Below are 16285 nucleotides of genomic sequence, written 5' to 3' on the forward strand. Positions count from 1 at the left end.
ATATATATATATATATATATATACACACACACACACACACACGTATGTAAATAAACACATACTGTATGTTAACAGACAAGAGATAGGTTGTATCATCACTGTGTGAGTGAGATGTCAGAATGATAGGAAATAGAGGGGTGGGATGGGGGGGGGAACTCAATATTAGTTGATATTGAAAATTTTGGCTGAATATCGATTTTCTTTGATTAGGCACAGAGCCATTATTTTTGTCGGGGAGAAGTACAGTATAATCGAGCCTATTATAACACCAGTACTCATTTCATCGGCCTTCGATGGCTAGCACGAAAGGCCAAGTTGACTTGATGTGTTGTAAACATGGAAAGGAGAGGGACGAAACTAAATGCTGTGAAGCATTTAGTCCGGCGCTCTACTGTGTCGGCCATCTCCTATTAGCTCAAGATCTAATGTTTCTACAAAAGTGTTTCAATTATTTATTTACGTATATGGATCAGCCAGTGTGTGTTGGAATAAATGACAATTTTATTGTCATTTATTATTTAGATTTCATCATTTTGACCCACACAAATAGCAAATTAACTCACTGAAATACTATTTAATAATTTTCTTTGTTTGATATGAAGCCCATCATGGGTATAATTAATTCAGAGAGAAATGGGGTGGGGGACAATAAAAAATAAGTTAATAAATTAAAATACACATTAAAAAAAAAATAAGAACAAAGATATAAACATTGCACATCAATGGCAAAGAATAACCTGATTAACAAGATGCTTAAAAGTCCATTAGTGACGGCAATAATAAAAACCTGCCTATGGGCACTAATCAACAGCTGCTAATCAGTGCTCATGTGATGTCGCCACTGAGAATGTTCTGACAACTCCTCCAGGAATCAGCCATTACTGAGGTAGTAGGTCACCTGGAACAGACAAAAGAAAGTCATCAAAATAAAATACATACATATATATATATATACATATACACACAGACATACAGAAAGAAGTGTCGAGAGAAAGAGAGGATGCTGCAAAAGAATAAGAGAAAGTCTTAATCAATTAAATATGAAAATAACCAGGATTCAGATTCATTATTTTGACATAAAACCCCAATATGGCAGAGGGGCAAAAAACCAAAATGGAAACAAGAAGTTATGTTTTCATGACATTAGCTAGGTATTTATAGTGAAATGATTTCAATCAGCATTTGACAATTGGTTGCAGTGTCTTATATCTAACAAATTCACTATAAGGTAATACTTAGAATATAACACTATGTAATATGATTTTTGTCTTTGTGTAGCAACTTGTATTTCTTATTTGCTTATTCCTAGAAAGTATGAAAAGTAGCTAATATTTCCTTCAAATTTTGCTTTTGTTACATTTATTCAAACCCCAAAGAATCCCTCTCTCAACACATAGCTATGATGCTCCCACACTACTCCTGTTCATGATCAGAGATGCATGTACTATCAGCCTCTAAGGGACATGCTCAAGTAGTTAAGGTCAAGCAACTGGCAAGCAGATCTGTGGTATGGAGCAGAATATTTGCTATAACAATATTTCTGCTTCAGCAACTCAGCACTGAATCAGTCTGAAGTGTAATGGAAAACAGGTCAGTTTGAAAACATTGATGTCCAGGTCACAAAAGCAAAGTTTGAAGGGAATAGTAGTCACTTCCTTTGATTTCTATATAAAAACAAACAGGAAATAACACTTGCTGACAAAAGACAAAGAAAAAAGAAGTTCATTACATAGTGGATTGCATGTTTGATTAAAGTGATAACAGAAACTATTTTGTCTCTATATAGAACCCGAGAGAATATGGATGTATGTGCATGCCAGGAAGATTATACTGTCAAGTAGCATGGTATAAGTAAAAGAAATGATCAGAAAGAACAAAATGAGTCACTGAATGAATTTCTGATGAAGATAAAGGAGTAAAGTGTTTCTTTGGTTCCAATGATAAGCATGGGCAAACAAAGATAAAGGAATACACAAGATAAGACAGACAAAGCTTAACAGTATCAGAGAAATGTAACTTTCACTCAGATTCAAGTGTTTGTAACAGAATGAAGAAATTAGGGGTCTCTCTATCTCATTCTTACACAAACCATTAGAATCAATGTGAATAAAGTAAAAAAAAAAAAAGGGAAATTTCAAAGACGTAGGCGTGGTAAGAAGTTTGCTTCCTAATCATATGATTCTAGGTTCAGTCTCACTGTGTGACACCTCGGGTGAGTGTCTTCTATAACTTTGGGCCAACCAAAGCTGTATGAGTGAATTTGGAAGACAGAAACTGAAAGTTGACTGTCATATATATATATATATATATGCATATATGGCAGGCTTATGACACACACACACACACACACACATGTGAATGGCTTTGTTTGTCCCCACCCACCCAGCCACCATTTGACGTGTTGGTGTGTTTATGTTCCCATAACTTAAAGAAGTTTAAAATGTTATTTAAATTTTTTTGAAGAATTCTGATTAAAAAACATTTAAAATAATTTTGCTTTATATTTGCTTATTACAAAACAATAAAAACAGCAAGTAATACTACCAAAATAATGAATCAATTCTAAAATTCTGAATTACTTCTAAGAGTTTGAAATGGAGAATTTCAATCCTTCGGTTTTGTATTTTCCAACATATTGATTTCTTTTGGTGAGGTACAAAGTTAACATTTTTTTGCAGAGAATTTGATGTATTCTATTGAATGACCTTCAGTACTCCATATTTTATGGCATACATGTCAATGTAGCATATACTATAAACATATAGTGCAAATATCCAAACATTGTCACTATCTTTCCAAATCCAGCTGCATTTCACATGGGATTGTTGACCTTCCAAAGTCATCTTGACGTATAATTTTTTTTTTTTTTTTTTGGCTGTAAATTTTGATCTGAAAAATTTGACTTATGCGCTGGAAAATATGGTAATGTGATATTTGACTTCAGAACAAGGACACACTAAACTTGATGTAATGATCAATTTCAGTGTTCTTCTAATATACTATGCTGGCTGTCTCTATCATTTTGTGCTGTCTCATACATTTCTACATGGTCTAATTACATATGAAGTGGGGGCAAACAACTGAACTGACCCAAGTGTAAGACCAGTGCTGACCTAGTAGATGTTGGAGAGATGAAAGACTAAGAATAAATATTAGAAATATTATTCTGGGACTCCTGTTAATATTCTCTGTATTGGAAATTCCATTTAAAAAAAAAAAAAATCAATCGATTAACCCTTTTACTGTGGAAACCAGATGTCGCCACTCAAAATTTCATTACTTTTATCTGCAGAGAGTAGTTTTATGTACCAGTCTACCTGTTGTTGGGAGAATGTCAGTCATATTTGAAAGTATTCTTGGCTGAGATATGTCAAGTATCCTGAGACAACGTGACTTGCAGAAAATACCAATTCTATTACTGGAATAATCATGAAATTTAATTTTGCAGTTGAAGGGTTGAATTTGAAAGTTGAAGCCTAATAAATTTATATGATGGACATGATGCATGCCTATCATGTAACAACCAATCAGAATGATTTAGTGTAAGAATTCTTTTCTAGTTCGTTAGGTGGCAGGTCCGTCTATTACCCTGATGTATTTGACAATCATTTTATGCAACATTTTTATGTAACAGAACTATAGCTTTGAACATAATCATTTTGTAAGAGATAATTGCCATACCAAAGCTTGTTTCTCAAATTCACTGTGAACATGCTTAACTCATTAACTTCTCTAATTTGTTGTCTCTCATCTTAACGGTCCATATTTCAGCGTGATATATTTAACTTCTGATTCTTGCACAACCAAGCAAATGCTATGAGGTGAGAGTGAAAAAGCTGCAGGGCAGAGTTGTTTTATTTTGTTTTCTGATTTGTTAAGCCTGTAAGAAGAGTTCATGATCTCACTGACATAGGTGAGACTGACACTAATAACATTCCATTTTAAATTATTACAGGCCAATGCTTGCAAGATATGAGCAGGGGGGAGAATCCAGGAGATTGATGTGCTGGAATAGGATTAGGTTTACTGCAGAAAGGAGGAGTTGGATGTGCCAAAGATGATGACAGGTGGAGAGACAAGTGGGTTGGAGTGCCATTGTTATACTTAAATTATCTACACAAAATACATTTAAAAAGATACTTCACACACTGAAGTTACTTTGATAAAGGAACCATCAAAATAACTTTAAAAATTTCAAAATGCACAATGATGAAGGCATGGCTGTGTGGTAAGAATTTTTGCTTCCCAACCATGTGGTTTTAGGTTCACTGCATGGAAACTTGGACAACTGTCTTCTGCTATAGACCTGGGCTGATCAAAGCCTCACGAGTGGATTTGGTAGAAGAAAACTCAAAGAACCATGTTGTGTATAAGTGTGTGTGTCTGTGTGTGTTTGTTTCCCCTACCCACTTGACAACTACGGTTGGTTTTTTGTTTTTCATGTCTAAGTAACTAAGCAGTTTGGCAGAAGAGACCAACAGAATAAGTATCAGTGGGGTTGATTTGTTTGACTAAACCATTCAAAGTGGTGCCCTAGCATGGCCACAATCCAATGACTGAAACAAGTGAAGGATGAAAGATAATGGAATGAGTTCTGCCATGAAATGGAATCAAGGTTTTCAAAGATTCACAAACAACATGATTACCAGCATAGACACCACACCTCTATTTCTGTTCTACGCTGTACTCCATATCAGTCTGTCATTGGACATTTCCAATAGTATATCAGTTTTTCTCTGAGAAAAGGTTGATAGCCTCTTGCAAGACCCTTCTAAGGAGACGTAACTGACCTCAGTGTGATTTGAACTCAGGGCATAGAGAGCAGGCATAAACACTGCAAGGCATTCTATCCAACACTCCAGCGGCTCTGCCAATTTGTAGCCATTCTGTAGTACATACATTCGACAAAATAATTATAGGCACATCAAAAAAAAAAAAAAAAAAAAAAAGTACCACACAAGGAAATATTAAAAAAATACAATCCCCAATTAAACACTAGAAATAGCTAATCTGATAAAAACCAGAGACAACCTCAAACACAATACACCGAAACCACACACAACCAAAATAAAAGCCAGCATCAAACAACGAAACAAGGCAAAATAAATAAACCACAGAAAAACTGGCAAACATTTGCATCCAATATAAAGCACAAAACTAACAGAAAAACACTATATCGAGTAATTAGCCTCATCATCATCAACAGCAGTTACACCTCACTCCATGTCACAGTAATGACTTCAAATAATATGCGTACATTGTGATACAAAGCAAACAATTTTATCAGATAGTTATAGAAATTCAGCAAACGCAAACCATATAAAGGAGACTGGAACACAAAATGAAAAATGTTTCTTCTACCTAGACCATGATTTTAACCCATTCCTTTCATCGGTAGAAATTCAAAAACCTTGAGGCTATACATATAGGCGGTTGAAGAAGTTTGCTTCTAAAACCATATGGTTTCAGGTTTAGTCTCACAGTGCGGTACCTTGAACAACGAATGTCTTCTATTTTAGCCCTGAGTCAATGAAATCTTTATGGGTGAAATAAGTCCATTATGTGTGCATGCACACTCACACATACACACACATAAATGAAAAATGTATAAACAAACAACATAACGTATACTGAATGTTAAAACGAACGGGAGACAAAAAGAAAGTCCATAATTCTTCATCAGTTATTGATCAATGGTACTGTTCAGTTTCGTATCTTTAATGATATATATATATATATATATATACATGCAAAGTTATGTGGCTTAGGGATTAGGGATATTTGGCTCATGATTGTAAGGTTGTGAGTTCCATACCTAGCAGTGCATTGTATCCTTGAGCAAGACACTTTATTTCATGTTGCTCAAGTACACAAACCTGGCAAAAATAAGTAATACCTGTATTTTAAAGAGCTAACCTTGTTGCATTTTGTGTAATGCTGAATCTCTCTGAGGATTATGTTAAGGGTACATGCGTCCGTGGAATTCTCAGACACTTGCATGTTAATTACATGAGCAGACAGTTCCATTGATCAGATCAACTAGAATATTTGTCATAACCAACAGAGTGCCAGATATTTATACACACACAAAATAAAATTATAAGGATGAATGATAGCATTTCAATCCATGTTACATATGTTTCAGTAGCAGGACATTTTATTAATCATATATGTGTGTGTGTGTGTGAGCATGTATATGATTGTTGTCTCCTTGCCTTTTAAATGAGTGTTCTGCTACAAGGAAATATTACTTAACTTGGGAAAAGGTGAAGGTTGGTGACAGGACTGGCATCTAGCTATAGAAATTCTGCCTCAACAAGTTTTATCTACCCCATGCTAGCACAGAAAAGAGGATATCAAAATGATGATGCTGATGTACATAAACATGTGTATGAATTTACATATATGTATGTATATTATCATAGTATATCTATTTCTTCGTAAAATTTAGACCAATGGTTTTATAGTAAAAGTCTTCCTCGCATTGGTTTCTTATATAGTCATAAGGCCTAAACCTGAGCGATTGGATACTTATTTTATCATACCGCCGCCACCACCACCACAACCACCATCATCACCAGCAACTCAGAAGGAAAGTTTTCCAGATATTACCTCTCAAATTTTTATATAGTCTGTTCATTTAAAGATGCAATATTTTTGCTTATCTTCACAAAAGAGCTTCAATAAATAACAGTTAATGTTTTGATCATTTCAATCTGTAGCTTAGTCCTTCAAGTGTAGTATATAGTTCATGAAAGTTCTGATTCAAAACATCATATTATAGATTCATAATAGGTGTTATGATGTCCTGATGAGATTTCACTAATTTTCAACAAATACATTTCGTAATATTCATGAAATTTCAACACTGAATCAAAATTTCCATTAACTGTAATTGATATGGCGTCTCAGTGGAATTGAGACACCAACATGATACTGACAACAAAAATAAAGGACAAATTTTCTGCATCTTGGAAGGAATTTGAAATTTGAACTTTACTACTTCCTTTTCCATGGTTCAGTGGTTAGAGCATTGAGCTCACAATCTTAAGGTTGTGAGTTCGATTCCTGGACTGGGCTGTGTGGTGTTCTTGAGCAAGACATTTCATTTCACATTGCTCCAGTTCAGTCATCTGTAGAAATGAGTTGCGACATCACTGGTACCAAGCTGTATTGAACTTTGCCTTTTCCTTGGATAACATTAGTGATGTGGAGAGGAGAGGTTGGCATGTATGGGAAACTGCTGGGTCTTCATTTCCATAAACAACCTTGACCAGGTTTGTGCCTTGGAGGGGAACTTTGTAGGTGCAATCCTATGGTCATTCATACTTTATTCTACTCTGAGAATGTTTTCACTACTTGATTAGTTACTTTCCTCCATTTTCACCAATCATAACTCATGACAATACATCAAGATTTACATGCAAGACTAATTGGACAAACCTGTTGACAAAAACTCAGTGAAGCACTCAGTAACAGTACCCTCTCTTGATACTTAGTTGAATGCAGTTTCCTACATGACATTTTCCTATAGCTAGTATAATATGTTGTTGTTGTTGTTGTTTCAGCAGATCTAATTCCAAAGGCATTCCGAATGTAACCATTCCATTCTTAGAGTATATAGGACTACAAAATCTCATATATCCTTCCTTTATTTAAGGCAGCAGAGTGGGCTTTGCTTTTTTTTCTAGCACATCTAGTGACTTCATATTTGGCTTCTCTTCCTGACACATCTAGTGACTTCGTATTTAGTTTCTCTTTCTAGCATATCTAGTAACTTCCTATTTGGCTTCTTTTTCTAGCACATTTAGTGACTTCATACAAGCTCCCTTGTTAGCTTGTATACTGAAAGCTATATGCCTTGACTGGGAACTTTGCACAGAACCTTAACTGTCATATTTGAACCTACTGTCTGATAACCTATCAATTCAATTAGCTTTACATATCTACAACAGTTGCTTGAGATGTCAGATCCATTTCCAATTCTGTTCTTTTAATTTTTTTCCCCCTGAATTGTAGTTTATGACCGTGAAATTCCTTATCAAATCATTAACATTACACTTGCAGGGATCTTCTATGACAATCACATAATATATATAGAAAACAATGGTAAAAACAAAAAGCTTTACATGACATGCTACCTAAACTCAGAAACCATGCTGTTGTTATGCAACCCCAGGTCAGCCCCAATCAAACAGTCTTATGGCATACATGTTTCTTTAGTCTAGCAGAGGACTGTACTTAACATTCTGACATGTGTTGATAAATAGCATGACAAGCTACACATACTCCCTCTCTACTACTTGGTCATCATAAATTCCAGTGGCAGCTATTGAGGAGGAGAGTACCTATGCCTGCCTAAGTATGTCTGTGTGATGTATACATTCTTTACTGTCTTCTATGCAAAATGTGAATGTTTTATGAGGAATTGTAAGACACTCTTAGTATTTTTGTTGTCTGTGTGTGTAGTATGTTTATGTTAAGTTGGAGTCCTTTGGTGTTGCTGGTAAGAAAGAAAACAGTGGGTTTTGCAGGTGCTACTTTAACTCTACTGCTCTGGTGCCAGCTTCCTAGGTAACTTAACTGTTTAGCATTCACATTATTCTGTCAGAAGTAATGCTTATTTATTCACATTGGTTTGAATTAATCATGCATTATCTTGTAGCTTTGAGATTTCACTGATGTGATTGGTTATTTTTGGAATGACATTGTAGGTTGGTGTGAGAGGTCACAACAGGTCAGTTTTGAACATAAAACAGGTAAAATATTTTGGCCAGATATGGCCGGTTTAAATAAGACTGGAGTAGCTGTATCTGAAAAATGGTAGAGGAACTAGGTTGCATGTAGATAGCACATGTGTGTAAAAGATGAGAAAAGCAGAGCTAACATTTTGCCTGGCTTAAGATCATTTGCAGTTTCAGTGCTTTTAGCACACTTCACTCTGATGCAAGCATGCATTAAGACCTGTTCACAAATTTGCAGATAATGTAATATGTTGATGTGCTTCTTCCCAGCTACACCTTCTGGAGAAACCAGTGTAAGGATCTAAGAGCTAAACTTATAGAGTTAAAGGTCATAGCAGTAGAATAAGAATGAATGGAATAAGTTTGGGGAGCTTTTATCAGAGGTGGAAGTAAAGGAACTTTTTCTCCCTCTGAGTAAAGAACATTGTTTACTGCAGAGTATAAAATAAAATGGCAGCCAGGTATAAGTATTGAATGGAAAGAATAGTAGAACATCAGAAAGAAATTCCATTGGATGAATAATGGAGTAAAAATGAGCTGAAAGGAAAACTAGATACATGAGGAATCAGAAATTGTGTGCAAGAAAATTAAATTGGTATGGACAAGTAAACCATATAGGTGATGGCAGTTGGGTAAGAAAGTGCCAAGCGATTCAGTTAGAAGGAAATTGTGACAGAAGAGAGCTGAGAAAGACATAGAAAGATATGAAGGCTGGTCTCATATGTAAGCTTAATCTTACAGAGGAAATGACAAGACCCTGAGCAGAGAAGACCAGTCTAATCCATGCAAATGGATATAAAATTATGTTAATAATTTCGATTACTACTATAAAATTAACTCCTACAAGAGACTATATATGTTTTTAATAATTATGTCTAAAACAGATCAGTTCGTCATTTCCTTTCTCATGCAATGTTAAATAAAATAAGCATCTATAAATGAGGTTTTGACCATAAAACCAAATAACTGATGTTTATTTACATCTACAGAATACCTGCTATCTGCTGAATAAAAGCATTTGACACAATAATAAATCATATAAAACCACTGACAAAGCAGAATGATAAAAAACTGAAATTTCTTTGTTAAAGAAATTCTAAAATCTCATCAGCAGCAATAATATTAATAATAACTAGAAAAGTACTATCCCATATTCTGCAAGAATTCTAAGGAAGATTCTTGAGATTTGAAGAGACTTGTCACCATACACCAAGATAAAATACCTGCTAACTGAATTAGCATGCTCTAGCACAGTAGCAGCAGTAGTAGTAGTAGCAATAATAGTAATCTTTTCTACTATAGGCACAAGGCCTGAAACTTGAGGGAAGGATAATTGATTACATCGACCCCAAGTACTCAAATGGTATTTAATTTATTGACCCTGAAAGAATGAAAGGTAAAGTTGACCTCGGCGGAATTTGAACTCAGAACATAGTGACAGACAAAATACTGCTAAGCATTTCGTCCAGCATGCTAACAATTCTGCCAGCTTGCTGCCTTAGTACTAGTAGTAGTAGTAGTAGTAGTAGTAGTAATCCTTCCAACCACAGGCACAAGACCTGAAATTCTGAGGTGGGGATAAGTCAATTTCATCGATGCCAGTGATCAACTGGTACTTAGTTTATCAAATCCAAGAGGATGAAAGGCTAAGTTGATCTCAGTGAAATTTGAGCTCAGAATGTAAGGACAGACAAAATGGCACTAAGCATTTTGTCAGGTGTGCTAATAGTTTTGCCAGCCTGCTGCCTTGATGATGACGATAATAATAATAATAATAATAATAATAATAATAATAATAATAATAATAATAATACAATGATAACAACATTCTCATTAATAAGAAGCCAATCTGCTCTTCTATTTCTGCTTGCTTCTGTGGTTTTTACTGATCAAAAGCATTCTTACAAGGCACTTGGAATTTTGAAAATGTCTAGTCACAATGTTAGACAGAGTGAATCAAATGTGACTAGTTTTGGCATTTGAACAAGTATTCACCACCTGAAAATAGATTTTTTTTTTCCCTCTCACAAGGTTGATCGCACAATTGGTCGAACTGATAATACAGTAGAGTAAGATAAATTGGATAAAAGAGAAATAAGTCATGGGATGTAGACAAAACAATAGACTTGAAGTGTAGTTGGTCTTTGAATGAAGTCAATAACTCGGATTGACTATTAGCCATTTAATGTATGGTGAATGTCTGTGAAGCAACGAAGAAGAAAAATGAAAGAAAAGAAAAAGAATGTGACAAGTAAAATAAAATAGAATAAAATAAAATAAAGATTTCAAAATGTATTGCTGCAGAAAATCTATAAATAAAGTAGTTACTGGCAATTTTTTCTAGAGTAATTAACAAATGAAATGAAAACTAAATATATAAGAACACCAATTTCACTACATACATCAAGAAAAATTTGAGTCTTCCAAATAAATAAGTAGGCACTAATTATAAATCTTTTTTTTTTTCCAGAAGCACTGAAGTAGTTCTTTTTACAAATATACAAATGTAAAAAGTGAAAATAGCATCAAGATATCAAAATACAATGAAATTGATGGAATATATTTGTTATGAAAGTTGTTTACAAATTATGCTTGAGAAGTAACTACTATATAATCTCACTTACTCACAAACACACTTTGTTTGAGGGCTACAAAATCTATGAAGTCATTTGTATTGTCATTGTCAAACAGCATTTCGGTTAACATAGGAAGAGAAAACAATACTTGTATAAAGAAAAGCAACATAGGAAATATTTTAATTGTTTGACCACACATCTTTGCCATATTCAAGGAGTTTAAGGTCAGGCAAGTGAGAGTGCATCAAACTTTTAATGATGCTCATTTATAGACTAATATTTACTTCACTAATGCACCACAACTCTGTAGGTGGTCCAAAATGTAGCTGAAAGTTAAGTTAATATTTCCTGGTTTGTGCTCCCATTGCATTACAAACCAAAATGCAGTTAGATGAAAGACACAACATTACAACAGTGGGTGGCAAACTGAACCACTGGATCAGTGGTTCAATTAAATTTGTGTTCATATATGTATGTATGTATATATATATACACACACACACACATTTAAAGCACGCTGAAGAAAAACACATCTCACACACACTGTCTTAAAAGTGATAGCCTAAAGCCAAAAGTGTATGTTGTTTGTCCTCTCCCCCGCCCCCACTTCTCTCTATTTGTCTGTCCTTTCCTTCTCTGTATATGTCATCTGATTTTGCAAGTTTCTCCATCCATGGAAAGTTAAGCTAATCGTATTTGTTTGCTTTGTCATGTAGCAATTTAGTAATATATATATGCTGCTATCCATTAGCTATATCATTAATGTTTATATCGTCTTATAGTGATAGCCTAAAATCTAAAGTATGTATTGTTCATTCTCAGAGCACCCACTTCCCACCACAAATTTCTGGAATGCCTATTATGATGTATTCCCTTAGTAACCAGCATTTTTGTTTTTTGGGGTTTTGTACTGCTAACACTTAACACATTATGTGACTTAGACTAACAACATCAATGTTAATAATAGTAGTAATAATAGTAACAATAATGATAATTGCATGCAAGAAATTGTTAGCGAATGGGTGAAATATAGCAAACCAATCAAAGTGGAAACATCTAGTCATGTGGGAGAGCGTTCTGATTGTCAACAAATGATTGCACCGGCTTTCTTATTCTTTTCAGATGCAGAAGTCAAATAAATAGCCACCTGCAGAAATCTTGCATCGTCTTGTGAGATGATAAACTTCAGAGCTGCTGCTGTCATCAATGGTATGATGAAAGGTCTCAGAAAATACTGCAGAGATGCAAAAGCAGAGGCAGGTAGATGTGTGCATGAAATAAGATGGAAGGTGACCTTCAGTCGAACTCATCATAGGAAAAGAACAGCAAAAAAAAAATTCCGGGTAGGTAATATCAAAGGAAGTGGGTGGAGTAGGTACACAGTTAGCAGAGAAATATGATAATTAGAGAACTGAAGTTGTTAGAGTGAGCGATTAAATAAATAAGCTTAGGCTAGTTATTAACAATAGGCTGCAATATTTATCTCTGCATAAGTATCACCACAAGGGCTAGTAGATGAACAGAAAGACTGCATTTATGAAACCCTTCCACCTTCATTATTGCAGGTGGCGACCTTATTGAATATGTTGGATAATAGCTTGAGGACTGCTGTGGTGTAAATGGAGGTCAAAGATATGGTAAGAAAAACCAAGAGGAATCAAGGTTTCTTGAGTCCTGCAATATAAATGACCTAAACAATTGCAACATGAACTTTAGCAAACCAAGCAGCCAGCCACCAAATCACCTGGCAATCAAGCAAACATATAAACCAGAAAGACTTCATTCTAACTAGAAACAGGATAAACAGATGGTTGTAAATGCTAAATCTTTCCTCACTGAACAATGTACTGATCAACAGAAACTAGCAATTAGTGACTTCAGAATTAGGACTAAATAAAATCAGAGACATAAGACAGCTGGTTTGGAGAGAAAACAAAAATGGAGCCATTGAGCTGCTAGAAGTTCAGAGAAGTACCAGCTGAAAGATTTAACAAAAAGAAGTTGGAGATGGAAACTTAGAGCAGAGGTTTTATGGGATAAGCTGTTGAGGGCCACAGACTAGATCATGGTTTCAATAAGACAAGGTCATAGTTTCAATAAGACAGACTGTAACATGGTGGCAGAAGTACTATAAATAAAGCTGTAAAAGCTAGAGAAAGTATGCATTTGTTTTAACTGGGTACCATGTTCTATAATCTGGTGATTCAGTAAGAAAACTTAGGGTAGACAAATGATTTGTGAGAGCCATTCAAGCCATATATAGAGGTGCAGTCAGACAGCTGAGATAAATTTATTGTGTAGGTTGGAGTCCATCAAAGCTTAGTCATCTGTACCTGCTTTTTTATGGTAGACCTCCAGGCCATAACAGAAGAGCTTAAAGCTGGCTATCCATATGAACCCCTGCTTGCCCACGAGTCAGTTCTTATAACCGAGCATGTAGCAGGTTAAGAGAAGAAATTCTAGACAAGGAGGCGGAGTCTAGAATCAAAGTAAATTTATCAAAGATTAAAACAGGAGAGTAGATTGGATCCTGTTAACATTAAGGAAATGGATGTGTTCAATATGTAAAAAAAAAGGTATAAGGTAATGAGCCGGCAGAATCATTAGCATGCTGGGCAAAATACTTACTGGTATTTTATTTGTCCTTATGCTTTGAGTTCAAATTCTCTGCCTTTCATTCTTTTGGGGTTGATAAAATAAACACCAGTTGAGTACTGAAGTTGATGTAATCGACTTGCCCCCCCCCCACCACTTCCTAGCCTTAGGCCAAAATTTGAAACCAATAAGTAAAAAAAGGTATAGACATAAATTCTACAAATTTTAATGCAAAATAGGGATGAACAAGATGTAGTGGGATCACATGGAAACTAATGGAGAAAGGGACGAACAAGATGTAGCGGGATCACATGGGAACTAATGGGGAAGATAGAATTCTTAAGTAGCAGATGCATAACATGTAATAATTTCTTTGAAATACCCACAAAAGGTTCCATTGAAGTAATTGGTAGCTTTTTTTACAATTAAGTGATAGGACCTATATAAAGACAAAGACACACACACAAACACACTATATATATATATGTATGTGTGTGTGTGTAGACTGACAATCAGGTGACTGGCAGCAATTAATCCAAATAATCAACTCAATGCAAGAAATATCAGACATATTGGAATTATCAAGCAGAGTGAAATCCAAAATACAGATTTACTGAAGAATTCTTAAACAGATATAAATATGTTTCACAAGCCAAAAGCTGATTAGCACAAAAAAAACAAAAAAAAACATCTGAAGTTTCCACCTACCAATTTCATTCAAAAGGCATTTATGAGCTCAAAGCAAACATAAGTACAAGATGCCACAGAGTGAGACTGAATCTAAAACCATATTGTTGTAAAGTGAACTTCTCAACCTGTGCCTCTGTGTGTGTGTGTATGTATGTGTGTGCATATATGAATATATGTACGTAAACCGAGACGCAAGCAACTGCAGTTCTGTGTAGAGTTTAGATGTAACAATGCAGTTGAGTGTAAGGGTAAGCTATCCATTAAAAAAAAAAAAACCTGTTAGAAAGAAAGGCAAAAAGCTGTCAGAGGGATACCCTTATATCCTTCTGAATTCAGCTGCTTTCCATAAAATAGCCTTACCACCCCCACTAAAAAAAAAAAAATAGAAGAAAGGTAATGATTGTGAAAAACTATACATCAGAAAAAGAAAGCTCCCAGTAGATAGTCAACCTAAATGACTTTTCAATGTTCATTTTGTGAAGTTGAATTACGAAGTGAGATACTTTACAACTTTCCACAAGAGGAATACCATTCAAGTGTATATTTATATATGTATAATTTGATTTTATAAAATGCTTTTTTAAAATTTACTTTGTTCTTATTTATTGTCTTGTAGTTTTAATTTGCCAGTAAGGTGGGTGACAAATTTTGATAAATTATATTAGTGAATCACTATGTTTCTGTGTATTATTTCATTTTGTAGTTTTCTTTAGACATAAATTCCAATATTTCATTTTTATTTTACCTTTGTGGCATGCCTATTTTATATGCACTTAAGTTCAATTGAAAATCCAATAATGTGCACAATTCTCCTATATTACAATTTCGTTGTATACCCAATTGAATATTAGCTAATAACTTATTTTATATGGTGATGTTTAAGCAAAATTTAAATACATTTACATTTTACTCAATTTACCCATATTTACCTATTAGATTTGCTTTGTGACAAAAACTACGTAATAGATTTATTTAATAACCATTTGCTGTGTTCCGAAAACCACATTAATATATCAATAAATAAAAAGGTTGTAGTTGCTTTATGAAACCAGGATAAATTCATGATTATTTTAAAATTCATCTGAAACATGTAAGAGCAGTATTTTAGTTGGAAATAGAATAATGAAATGGTTAGGCTAGTATTGTTGAAAAGAAGACATTTGGGTAATTCTTCATTATTAATGCAACAAGACATGGAAAGTATTTACTTTGTCAAAAGTAGGTGGCTTCCAGGCTGAAAAATAGAAACTATCTAGAAATGAAAGTAAAAACAGCAGACAGTAATAGAGGAAGGTATGATGACCAATGGCTAGCATAGCAACAGCACCATAAACTGACACAAAGGACAACTACAGAGGCATCAGTAAATTGGACTAGGATTTGAAAATTACACAAAGAGTAATAGCAAAATTGATTGGAAAAGAAGGATTAGACTGGATGAGATGCAGTTCTGTTATGTGCCATTTTCCTAATGTGACAATTACAGGAAAAGTATTGAGAGCATGCCACTATAATTAATATTCACTGAAATGGCTGCTGTCAGGAAGGACATACAGCAGTAAAAATTGTACCAAAACCGAGACATCTGATTGGGATATAATTCTCCAACTTTTCTAGGAGCAAAGTAAATTTGAATAAGAACTGTCTTGAATCATTTAACCCATGTTAGCAGAGAAGACA

The 16285-nt window shown here is 34.5% G+C and overlaps 1 protein-coding gene across 9 annotated transcripts in view; it reads right to left on the reverse strand.

The window, feature by feature from the left end:
* Positions 1-29: 29 nt before the first annotated feature.
* The window catches only part of LOC106880698 (zinc finger protein 629), a 411919-nt gene continuing 395663 nt past the window's right edge, over positions 30-16285 (reverse strand). For all 9 annotated transcript variants that reach the window (XM_052971298.1, XM_052971293.1, XM_052971297.1 and 6 more), the window contains one exon: positions 30-898. The gene's annotated coding sequence lies outside the window, so the exon portion shown is untranslated. The remainder of the gene's footprint in view (positions 899-16285) is intronic.

Source organism: Octopus bimaculoides, chromosome 10 (assembly GCF_001194135.2).
Source record: "Octopus bimaculoides isolate UCB-OBI-ISO-001 chromosome 10, ASM119413v2, whole genome shotgun sequence".
Taxonomy (NCBI): domain Eukaryota; kingdom Metazoa; phylum Mollusca; class Cephalopoda; order Octopoda; family Octopodidae; genus Octopus; species Octopus bimaculoides.